We start from the raw sequence: 12167 nt of genomic DNA, 5'->3' as shown, positions 1-12167 counted from the left end.
TCTCCATCTCCTCCTTTTGTTCAAGTGGTCGCTCTTTCTCCAGCTCTTTTATTTACCCCTTTTTCAGCCCCTCTGGTCTCTTCCGCTCACCTTTTAATGACCTGGCTGAGTCCGACCCACCGACTAAAGAAGCAAGGAATTTATTGGAAGTCTTGGGGGTTCTTCTACTAGCTCTACTATATTGGTCTCTCCCAAGCACTTAGTACAGCGCTTTGCACGCGCTAAGTGCTCAATAAATACCATCGATTGATGGATTTATTCTTCCTTGGAGGCTTCTCTGCAGAAAGCAAGATGCTTCGGCTGCATTTCTCTCTTTACTCTTTTCCTTCTTTATCGGACCCAAAAGTGAATTTAAAAGACACGCACACACAAACACATCTGGGACTGAATTCTATCTCATTTGTTGTTTCTTGGGCTTCTGGGAAATGATTATTCCTTGACGATCTGGAATATCTACCACATTCTAGGACCTTGGCTAGCTTCTCCGAATCCCTCTGCTGCTCTGCATACCCAATCCCCATACCTCCCTCTTTCTCTAATTCCAGGAGTAGTCAGAAAAGAGCAAATGACAGCCCACACTCTGGAACCTGGGGTTTTATCAGGGGGAGAAGAAGGAATAAAGGGGATGTTGTTTGGCACAAAAGGACGGAGAGTTTATCGAGACCCCTATCCTCCCTCTCCCTCCCCCATCCTCAGAATGATGAGTCTGTTGCCGAACTGTACATTCCAAGTGCTTAGTACAGTGCTCCGCACATAGTAAGTACTCAATGTATACTACTGAATGAATGAATGATGGGCTTTGCTGAGATCTCTCTGGCATTTTGTCTCACTTGGTATCAAATCCCACTCTGTCTTTGTAAACTTTTAACCTACGTGGCCTGGAAAAGCTGAATTTTTTTTTTCCCCCCGCTAAAGTTTTTACCAAACAAAGCCATCTGCTCATGTCAATTAGTCGTCGTGCTTCGAGCAACAAGGGAAAGGAGTGAACAGTACATTTTTCTCACGTGAAAACAGACACGTATTTATTTTCTTCCTTCTCTCTCCATTTTTCCTGGGTGGGAGTGTGGTGGGGGGGTGGGGGGGGGGGTGGGGGGAGGAACAAGAGGAGGTGGGAAGAGGAAAATCCAAATGGGGGAAGGGTCAGACAGGAAATGTGGGCTTTGGAGCAGCATTTGGAATGCTGGTTTTTAAAAAAAAATGCTATGTGGGGAGGGTTGTGTATGTGTGTGTGGTCTCAACTGGGAGTCAGGAGACCTGGGTTCTATTGTGAACCCCACGTGGGACAGGGACTGTGGCCAACCAAATTACCTTGTATGCACCTCAGTCCTTAATACAGAGTTTGACACATAGTAAGCACATAAGCTATAGGAACAAGCCACTTATTTCTCTGTGCCTCAGTCTCCTTGTATGCCTAATAGTGACCGTCTCCTTTCTTAATGTATTGAGGTGAAAGTAAGAAATTTATTTAAGTGTTTTGAGCTCACCAGAGCCGGTGTCATATCAGGACAATTAAGAATTGTTATATTTTACATTCATTAGAGTCCGTGTTCTTATCAGGGTAGGAGAGAGTTGTCGTATTTTACGTTCACTAGATTCTCAGAGTGTCTTTCTTTTAAAGAGCACAGATGCTTTACAAATAACCTGATGTGATTCAGACCTCCCCAGGGCCCACTCCGTAGCCCAGATTTTGCCCATAAGTGTCCGTTGCATCTATATGTGTATCACAATTTCCCGAATCCAGAGGGAACCTGTAATCCCCCATCACCCCCGTTCCACCCCCCGCCCCAACCCCACCATGGTATCTTCTGAACGCTGATGGATTTTTGGTGTTGGGGTGGCTTAGCGAGATTGAAATGCAGAGCTTGGTGGGGAGAATTCAAATGCAGGATTTGTCCTTTATGATTAATAAGGGAGCTCAGGACAAGGCAGGCTGGGCAGATAGAGGGAGAGAAAATGAGAGAGATTAGCAATTAATACGGACTTCAGGCTGGGGGAGAGCCAGGGCAGTGCACCCTGAGGGACTCTTCAGGCAGAGAGCCGCCGTCACATGGGGACCAGGCCCTGGTGCCGAGCAGCGGGGAGGGGAGAGGGCAGTGGCTGCTGAAGCCAGACATCCTGGATAGGAGAGACTGGGAAAAACCGACACGGGCATTTGGAAGGGAGGATCAGGCAGGGAGGCAGGGAGAAAGAAAGGCTGTGGAGATTGAGAAAGGAGGGAAGAAAGGAGAGAGGCCGCTGCAGCTCAGGGAAGCTAAACTCGAAAGCCCGGGGAGAGACCTGATCTTCGTATCTTCTTTACCTCGCGCTCTTTCTGCCCTCCTCTCTGCCTGCCTAAGTTTCTCCTTCCCTCTCTTTCTTTCCGTCTTTCTACTCGGTTTTTCTTATGGTATTTGATAACTGTGGTATCTTAAGCGCTTACTATGTTCCAGGCATTGTACGAAGTGCTGGGGTAGATACAAGCTAATCAGAGTGGATCGAGTCCATGTCCCAGATGGGGCTCACAGCCTTAATCCCCATTTTCCAGATGAAGGAACTGAGGCCCAGAGAAGTTGAGTGACTTGCCCAAAGTCACACAGCAGACAAGTGGCAGAGTTGAGATTAGAACCCAGATCTTTCTGACTCCCAGGCCTGTGCTCTATCTACTAGAAGCAGCGTGGCTCAGCGGAAAGAGCCCGGGCTTGGGAGTCAGAGGTCATGGGTTTGAATCCCGGCTCTGCCACTTGTCAGCTGTGTGACTGTGGGCAAGTCACTTCACTTCTCTCTGCCTCAGTTCCCTCATCTGTAAAATGGGGATGAAGACTGTGAGCCTCACGTGGGACAACCTGATGCCTCTGTACCTACCCCAGCACTTAGACCAGTGCTCTGCACATAGTAAGCGCTTAACAAATACCAACGTTATTATTATTCAGCGTGGCTCAGTGGAAAGAGCCTGGGCTTTGGAGTCAGAGCTCATGAGTTCGAATCCCAGCTCTGCCACCTGTCAGCTGTGTGACTGTGGGCAAGTCACTTAACTTCTCTGTGCCTCAGTTACCTCATCTGTAAAATGAGGATGAAGACTGTGAGCCCCACGTGGGACAACCTGATTCCCCTGTGTCTACCCCAGCGCTTAGAACAGTGCTCTGCACATAGTAAGCGCTTTACAAATACCAACATTATTATTATTATTACTAAGTCATACTGCTGCTTAGTTTCTGTCATATCTCTCTCTTTCTCTCTCTCTCCTTTCTGTTTTTTTTCTTTGGGCCCCTGCCTCCCTCCCTTCCCATCTGAGGATCCCCATTTCCCTCCCCAGACCTTCTGCCCCCTGAGCCAGATCAATCAGATACCTTGTCCTTTTGGGTCCTGATGGGTCCCAGAGAAGCCATCTGAGACAGATTCACAGGGCTCAGTCCCAGTGTTCCACTCCACTCTTCCACCAACAGCCTTGTCAGCTGGAGCAGAATATTGGGAATGTTTCTGCTAACTCTGCTGCATAGCACTCTCCCAATCGCTTAGTACAGTCCTCTGCACATAGTAAGTACTCACTAAACTCCATTGATTGATTGACTGGGAAATACCTTTAAGACCTAAGATTCTATACTAACCCTGAAGAGCTAGAAAAAGAGACTGGCACTGACAAAATCCCCCCATGAGCAGTCGGGGCCCTTCTCTCCCCACCCTTCCTGGTCCAATGAGGCTGTCCTTCAGGAGCAAATGAAGTAGTTGTCTTTGGCCCTCCAAATGGCACTATAATTGTGGTATCTGTTAAGCACTTACGATGTACTAAGCACTGGGGGAGGTACAAGATAATCAGGTCCCACATGAGGCTCACGGTCTAAGTAGGAGGAAGAACAGACGTGGAATTGCCATTTTACATTGAAGAAACTGAGGCACAGAAAAGTGAAGTGGCTTGCCCAAGGTCACACAGCAGGTAAAGTGGTGGATTAGAATCCAGGTCACCTGACTCTTAGGTCTGTACTCTTTCCAATAGGACATTATGCTTCTCCTGATGGCACCATTCATCAGTCATCTATCTTATCACTATTTGTTTGAGGACTATGGTTAAGATTAAGCTGAGACTGTCGTGTAGTTTTAGAAAAATACGAAAGTATCCCCAAATTGAGACTGGCTTGATTAAAACTGGTCAGCTTGCAATACACTAGTCCTCAGATGAAGACTAAATGATTGGACTTCCCCACTCCAAGCTGAAGCCTGCTCAGACAAGGTTCATTTGAGACTGAGGTCCCACAACAGCTGGGATTTGTAGTTCAGACAGCACAGAAAGCTGGAGGATTTTACTCTCATTCTTCTCCCCTTTTCTTTCATCCCTTTGCCTTCTCCCTTGCCTTTTTCCCCCTTGCTGTTAGAGAAGGGGAAGGCATTCAAGTTTGGGATGAGACCCAATATTCTGTTGTTCCACAAATATAAAGTGATTAGCCTAGTAAGGGGTAAATTGCATTCCAGAGGAGAGGAAGTGAGAATCAGCTGGGCCATCACTATATAGGGCAGTGATCGAAGCACGACAAGGAGCACAAAACAAAGAGAATATAGTGTCCCTGACCTTGAGAAGCTTACCGTCTAAAGGCAGGAAACAAGAGAAACCAAATATACATATTACTCCAGTTACAAAACCCATTGATAAAGACAATATGGAGAAATATATAAGAACTAAGAGCGTACAAGAAGTCACCGGATCTCAAAAGGTAAATTTCAGAAAGTTTCATGGAGGAGGTGCTCATTCATTAAATTGATTCTTGGAGGAGTCGTAACTGAAGTAAAAGGGCTCAAATCTGTGGAAACAAGACATATTGCAAAAATATTGACACTCCTTGGGAATGAGAACTTCAACCGATCCTTAAGGATGTTTTTGGAGAGGAGCTAAAAGATATGTGACTCTTCAATCACGTGGGACAACCTGATTATCCTTTCTCTACCCCAGCGCTTAGAACAGTGCTCTGCACAGTGTAGCGCTTAACAAATACCAACATTATTAAGAATCAGTGTGACCCAGTAGAAAGATCACAGGCCAGGGAATCAGAGGACCTGGGTTCTAATCCTAGATCTGCCACTTGCCTGTTCTGAGACCTTGGACAAGACATTTAACTTTTCTATTCCTCAGTTTCCTCATCTTTAAAATGGGGATTCAATACCTACTTAGACTGTGAGCGTTATGAGGGACATGGACCATGTTCAACTTGGATATTTTTTATATACCTCAGTGCTTGGTAGATAGTAGGCACTTAAATTCCAAAATGATTAAATACTTGTGCTTCAGGGCAACCATCTCAACCTCTCGGGGCCTCATTTCCCCACCTACCTTGTATGGGGTTTAACTCGCTCATGACATCTCTGAGGTCAGGGGAAAAAATACCAGGAGTCACTTTCCCCCCAGGCCAAATAATAACAACTTTGTTGCTTGTTAAGCACTTACTATGTGCCAAGCTCTGTACTAAGTACTACGATAAATGCAAGATAATCAAGTTTCACATGGGACTCAGAGTTCAGTAGAAAAGAGAACAGGTATCGGATCCCCGTTTTGTGGATGAGGGAACTGGGGCACAGATGAGTTCAATGACCTGACCAGGGTCATACAGCAGACAAGTGGCAGAGATGGAATTAGAAACCAGGCCCCCTGACTGTCAGACCCTTCTCTTTGTACCAGACCATGTTGTTTCCCAAATGATAAGCTTGTTAAACTACAGTAAAGGCTGACTTACTCCAAGGGGACTGTCGGGGCCTACGGGAGGCCCTCTGCCAAGAAGAAGCTGAGTTTCAAACAAACCCTCATCTGAAATTCAGATTGGCCTGACATTTTGTGCTGGAGTCAATATGGGGACTTTCATTTTTGCCAACGAAAGACTCAATATTGGCAATGTAGGCAGCCCAGTCCAATAAGCAAGACCAACAGGGAACTTAAGGGCATAATCTAGATCCACTCTAGCTCACCATTCATGGCGAACGCTTGTTGGAGTCTGGACCTGGGACCTCAGGCTGTGTGAAGGAACTGATTCGATTGCCCTAGGATTTGCTTCCGTCGTTCCCCTCTCAGCCCCACGGCACTTATGTATGCATCCATAATTTATTTATTTACATTAATGTCTGACTCCCCCTCTGGACTGTAAGCTCATTATGGGTGGGGAACAGGTCTACCAACTCTGTTTTATTGTACTCTCCCAAGCATAGTTCAGTGGTCTGTACCCAGTAAGCACTCAAATACAATTGGGTTGCACAGTACCACTCATGCGCTTTCATCCCCACTAGATTTTAAGCTCACTGTGGGCAGGGAATGTGTCTGATGTTATATTGTACTCTCCCAAGTGCTTAGTACAGTGTTTTGCACACAGCAAGTGCTCAATAAATACGATTAGTACTACTGCTCCTACTAATGAACATAATAATCCCTCCCAGTCATAGTCCCAGTGGGGTAGAGAGAGCAATGACTGCAAAGCCCTGAATTTGGCCCCACTGTCTGAAGGGCCGAAACAAGTGATTTACTACTCAGCCCCTGTTAACGCCACTGATGGTTGTTCAACCGATCAGCAATGTTGCAGGGGGAGAGGGCTAGCTCTCGCCCAAGTGATCTGACTAAGCCTCAGAATTACTTTCCTAGTTTAGATCTAACCTAGGGAGCTCAAAGCACTTTATAGACTTTGTCTCCTTCAGCCTCACCAGATGCCCAGAAGGCAGGCTGGCGCCTGTCAGAATCACTTCCCCTCAGCAGTGGTGGGTTCTAAGAAAGGGGAAGGAATGGCCAAATCAGCCAATCATGGGCCAAACCGGGAAGAACCCAGGGCTTTGGGTTCCCAGTCTGGAACTCTTTCTGTCTCACTGGCCTAGAGAAGCAACATAGGATGGTGATTAGAGAGTGGGCCTGGGAGTGAGAGGACTTGGGTTCTAACCCTACCTCTACCATTTGTCTGCCGTGTGACCTTGGGCAAGTCACTTCACTTCTCTGGGCCTCAGTTATCTCATCTGCAAAATGAGGTTTAAGACTTTGAGCCCCATGTGGGACGGGGACTATGTCCAACCTGATTAGCTTTTATCTACCCCAGGGCTTAGTACAGTGCCTGGCATTTAGTAAGTGCTTAACAAATTCCATAAAAAAACTAAAAAAGCGGCTGTCCCTCTTTCCTACCAGTTCCACAACTCATTGCATCTGTGGCAATAGCAGCAACCATGGATGCTGTATGGCCTTTCAAAACACCGCCATGGGGAGGGTATTTAATCCTCTCAGGGGCACAATGAGATCAAGGAAAAGTCTGTTCCCAGGAGGAAGGAACTGAAGAAATAGGACTGTGTTCTCACCTCTGGTCTCACAGATCTTCTGGCCCAATCCACCATCCCAGGGCTCCTCATTTCCCCATCATCTCTCATTTCCCCATCCTGTTCACTCTCCCTTCTACATTACCTATATCCTTGGATCTGAACTTAAGCACTGAGCCCCCATAGCACTTATGTCCATATCCTTAAACTCCGCCATTTCCCCTATCTGCAATTTTTTAAAGTTCGTCTCCTCCACTAGATTGTAAATTCCTTGAGGGCAGGGATCATGCCTACCAACTTTTCTATAATCTACTCCCCCAAGCACTTAGTACAGTGCTCTGAGATCAATCAATAGTTTTTCTTGGGCACTTACTGTGTACAGCCCCTTTCAGGGTCGCATCTGAAAAGCTTCCAGTACTCTACCAATCTCGGCTATGGGAGGGAGAGTCAAGCAGAGGCCTATCCATCCCGTTCCTAGCTTGGGAAGTGGCTAGCGAGTGGAAGGCAATCTGCTACACGTCAAAACTCTCCCATGATGGGCAGCAGCGGCACGGGAGAGAGTCGAGGGCAGAGACTAGAGTTTACTGCATGGAAGGCAGCAATCATAAACCACTTCCGTAATTTTTACCAAGAAAACTGATCTGATCCACTACCAGAACAATTGCAGACGGAGAGCGGGGCGTTCTGGGAGAGATTTGTCTGTGGTGTTACTATGGGCCAGAAATGACTCGACAGCATAAGATACAAGATTGTTTACAGGGCTCTCTACTAAGTCCTTGGGAGAGCACAATATAAGAGTTGATAGACAAATTTCCTGCCTACAAGAAGGTTACAGTCTAGAGGGAAAGACAGACATTAATTCAAATAAGTAAATTATGGATATGTACATTAGTGCTGTGGGGCTGAGGGTGGGGTGAATAAAGGGTGCATATCCAAGTGTAAGGGTGACACAGAAGGGAAAGGGAGAAGAGGGAACGAGGGTTTAGTCGGGAAAGAGGGAAGGCTTCTTGGAGGAGATGTGCTTTAAACTCTGTATACAGTAAATACTCAATAGATACCGCTGCTTGATTGATTGATTAATTGGGTCTTGCAATCCCCAGCAGAATAAATCAGCCTTGGGTGTAAGACCAAAGATTTGCCCTCCCAGCAGCCTTGGAGGTATTCCTGGGAGTTGAATATTCATCAGTCACCATGTCTACGCCCCAGGCATAAATTGCTACTGTCCCTGAACAGATAGGTTGGCGGCCACTCCCAAGACTATTGTATCTGTCCCGACATGATGAGTCAAGATACCAGACCCTGGAGTCTGTCTGCTCTAGGGTCAGGGCATTAGGTTTGTCTCAGAGGGATCCATCCCTTCCCCACACCACGTAGAAATGGAAGGCTCCAGACCTATTCCTCCTATAATACTGTGGTATTTTGATAAGCACTTATTATATGCCAAGTCCTGTACTAAGTGCAGGGGTAGATAGAAGATATTTGGGTCAGACACAGTCCCTGTCCCAACCGGAGTTCACATTCTAAGTAGAAAGGAAAACAGGTATTGAATCCCCATTTTACAGATGAGGAAACTGAGGCACAGAGAAGTTAAGTGACTTGCCAGAGTCAACAACAGGCAAGTGGAAGATCTGGGTTTAGAATCCAGGTCCTGTGGCTTCTAGGCCCTGCTGCTTTCCACTAGACCATGGTGCTTCCCCTCTACAGTCTTAACAGTTCCTCCTACTCACCTTATGAGTCTCTGGCTTTGAGCTGTCCTGGACAATATCTGTGGTTTCTAATGTCAATTGGATGCATTTGGTTCCTTCTATGAGATACTTATGATTGATGTAAAGCCTCAGGGTCTTCCAGGATCCTAGAGAGACAGACCCCCTAGGAGGATGCAGAAAAGAAGCAGGAGAGCAAGAATAGTGAGAGGAGAGAGTTCTCCGGCCCCCATCTCTAAGCCAGCCTCAGTGATCGCCACCACTCCTTTTTTCTTTCGGGAAAAGCATGGGAACAGAAAGAGGCTGGTCTGTAAGGTGCCATGTCTGCATGTGGGAAATAGTTGATGTTCATTAAATCACTTGGAGGAGTCAACACCCCCTCAGCCATCTAGATCAATCTATGGTATTTACTGAACCCTTCCTTTGTGCAGAGCAGTGTATTAAATGCTTGAGAGTGTACGATATAAATCAATTCCACTGATTATTGTTCTCTCCCAAGTGTTTTGTACAGTGCTATGCATTCAGTAGGCACTCAATGACTATGACTGATTGATTGATTGAATGTTTGACTTTAGTGACAACTCACTTGCTCATGCAAAATTTCCAGGCTAAACAAGTGACTGCAAGAGTCTTAGAAGGGAGTTATTAATCTGATAGAATAAGGTCAGAGAATGGGTCAACAGAAACCAATAAGACTCCATTCCACTCCAGTAACACCACTCTCTCTTTGGGCTAGACCAATCAATCAATCGATCATATTTTTGAGTGCTCACTGTGTGCAGGGCACTACACTAAACTCTTGGGATAGTTCAGCGCAAAATAATAGATACATTCCCTGCCCGTGATGAGCGTATCGTCAAGAGGGGAGACAGACATTAATATAAATAAGCTAATTATGGATATGTTTATAAATGCTGTGGGGCTGGTTGTGGCGGGGGTGGGTGAATACAGGGAACACATCAGGCAGAAAGGAGTGGGAAAAGAGGAAATGAGGACTTAGTAAAGGCCTCTTGGAGGAGATGTGCCTTCCCCCACTCCCGGGTCCTTTCCTGAAACCACAACTCCAGACTGTAGCGTTCCTACCCCCAGTCACCCTATACATAGATCCACCTCCAGCTTGCTCTGAAATCCCCCAGTGTTAAAGCACCTACCAAGTAAACTTCAAGTGCCTTCTTTGCACCCTTCCTCATTTTGTCATTTTCTTTTTATCTCCCTCTTTCTGTCACTTCTCCTGCTGTGGTTTTCCATCTCCCTGGCTTACTTTCTCTGCAACACTTCTCCCACCGTCTTTCCCTTCTTTCTTAGCATGCTCCTTACTATCCTTCCTATCTCTCCCCATCTGCCTCTGAACACCTGCCTCTCCTGGTCTTTGACTCTCAATCCCTATACTTTGTTCATTTCCCTCTCTCACTTTTCCCTCCTGTTCTGATCTACTATCTCTTCTGATTTCCCTGAATCCTCAAGTTCCCTCTCCCTCTCCCAATCTTGTTTTTTTTTTTCTTTCCAATTTTCTTCCTGTCTTCCTTCCCTTCATTTGCCTTTCTGACTGCCTCTCCTTTCCTCTTTTTCTCCCTCTTTGGGTCCCCCCCCCCCACCCTTTTCCTAACCGCTTTCACTCTCTTCCTTGCTTCTCTTCCCCTCTCTCTATATTTATCTCTTGGTTTTTACCTCTTACCTTTCTCCCCCTCTCCTCTCCTCTTCTCCTTCCATTTGATGTGGTGGAAAGCTGTCTAGCGCTCGGGCGGAGGCCCCGGCGAAGGGATCAGAAGTTGCAGCAGTGCTCAGCGCCTCTCCTTTGATCCATGTCCTGAGGCCTGCTTGACAGCGGAAAAAAGCATGGAGACAAAACGACTCAGTCAAAGTGATTCCCGACAACTGTCTCCCTGAGATAAGGATGAGCTCTGTGTCTTGGTGGGTTTTTTTTTTTAATACCTCCTCTCCCGTTTCCGTAAGAAATGGAGTTCCTTTAAACCAGAGGAGCAAAGCAGTGGCCCACCACACAGAGAACAGGGAGAGGGAGCCAGGCCTGGGTTTATCCATGGTGGTTCTCTCTCCCTCTCTCTCTCTCCTCCTTTTTTTAAGACTCAGCGTCAGACTCCTGCCGCTGCCCAGCGCCACGTTTAATTATGTGCCGTGGAGAATGCTGGAGAATTTGCAGGTGGCAGGAGAGAGAGCTGGATTCTGCTGTTCAGTCTAACTACAGGGAAACGGCAGCCTTCAAAGGGACAGAAACCTGGGCATTTTCTGACAATAGAGAGGGACCTCCCCTAAATAGATCTCTGGGCTACCGGCTGCAGGGCCCAGGCAGCTTCCAAAGAGAAGGTCATCCCCCTCGCACACTAGGGCATGAGTTTGTCTGGGCTCAGCATGGCTCATTCCATTGGCGTCAGACTGAGGGAAGGTCAGGAAAGCTCAGGGGATAGGAGCAGGGAGCTTATGGTCAGTTCAATCAATAAATCACTCAATCACTGGTATTTATTGAGTGCTAACAGTGTGAAGAATCAATTAATCCTATGTATTGAGTGCTTACAGTGTGCCAAACACTGTACTAAACAGTTGGGAGAGTATATGATAGAGTTGGTGAACAGGTTCCCTGTGCACAACAACCTTACAGTCTAGAGGGGGAGAAAGACATTAAACCGAATTACAGATATGATGTGGGGCTCAGAGTAGGGTGAATAAAAGGTACGAACCCAAGTACTAGGGTGACACAGATGAGAGAGAGAGAGTAGGTGAAATGAGGGCTTCGTCGGGGAGGGCCTCTTGGAGATATATGATTTTAATAAGGCTTTGAAGGTGGGAGGCTGATTTTTAAGCTCCTTTCATTCAATCATATTTACTGAGCGTTTACTGTGTGCAGAGCACTGTACTAAGTGCTTGGAAAGTACAATTCAGGAACAGAGACAATCCCTGCCCACAACAGGCTCACAGTCTAGAAGGAAGGAGACAGACAACAAAACAAGTATACAGGCATCAATAGCATCAGTATAAATAAATAGAATCATAGGCATATAAACACATCAGAACAAGTCAACAGCATGAATATAAATAGAATTATATATACGTACATATATACACAAATGCTGTGGGGCGGGGAGAGGGGGTAGAGCAAAGGGGACGAAGGCAGGAATCATGCCTACCAACGCTATTGTATTGTACTCTCAAAAGTGCTCAGTACAGTGCTCTGCACACTCAATAAATAACACTGATTGATTGATTGAT

The 12167-nt window shown here is 46.4% G+C and overlaps 1 protein-coding gene and 1 long non-coding RNA gene across 3 annotated transcripts in view; one reads left to right on the top strand and one right to left on the bottom strand.

Moving 5' to 3' along the window:
- Window positions 1-12167, top strand: part of PAX7 (paired box 7) — a 181958-nt gene that overhangs the window by 121438 nt on the left and 48353 nt on the right. The gene's annotated exons all lie outside the window — the stretch shown is intronic.
- On the bottom strand, window positions 4526-9104 carry LOC120638382. Its single transcript, XR_005660023.1, has 2 exons — window positions 8970-9104; window positions 4526-4769 (listed from the first exon to the last, which is right to left on the bottom strand). It is a non-coding gene; the product is annotated as an uncharacterized LOC120638382 (long non-coding RNA).

Source organism: Ornithorhynchus anatinus, chromosome 5 (assembly GCF_004115215.2).
Source record: "Ornithorhynchus anatinus isolate Pmale09 chromosome 5, mOrnAna1.pri.v4, whole genome shotgun sequence".
Lineage (NCBI taxonomy): Eukaryota > Metazoa > Chordata > Mammalia > Monotremata > Ornithorhynchidae > Ornithorhynchus > Ornithorhynchus anatinus.
This window is presented reverse-complemented; position numbering and strand designations above follow the sequence as displayed.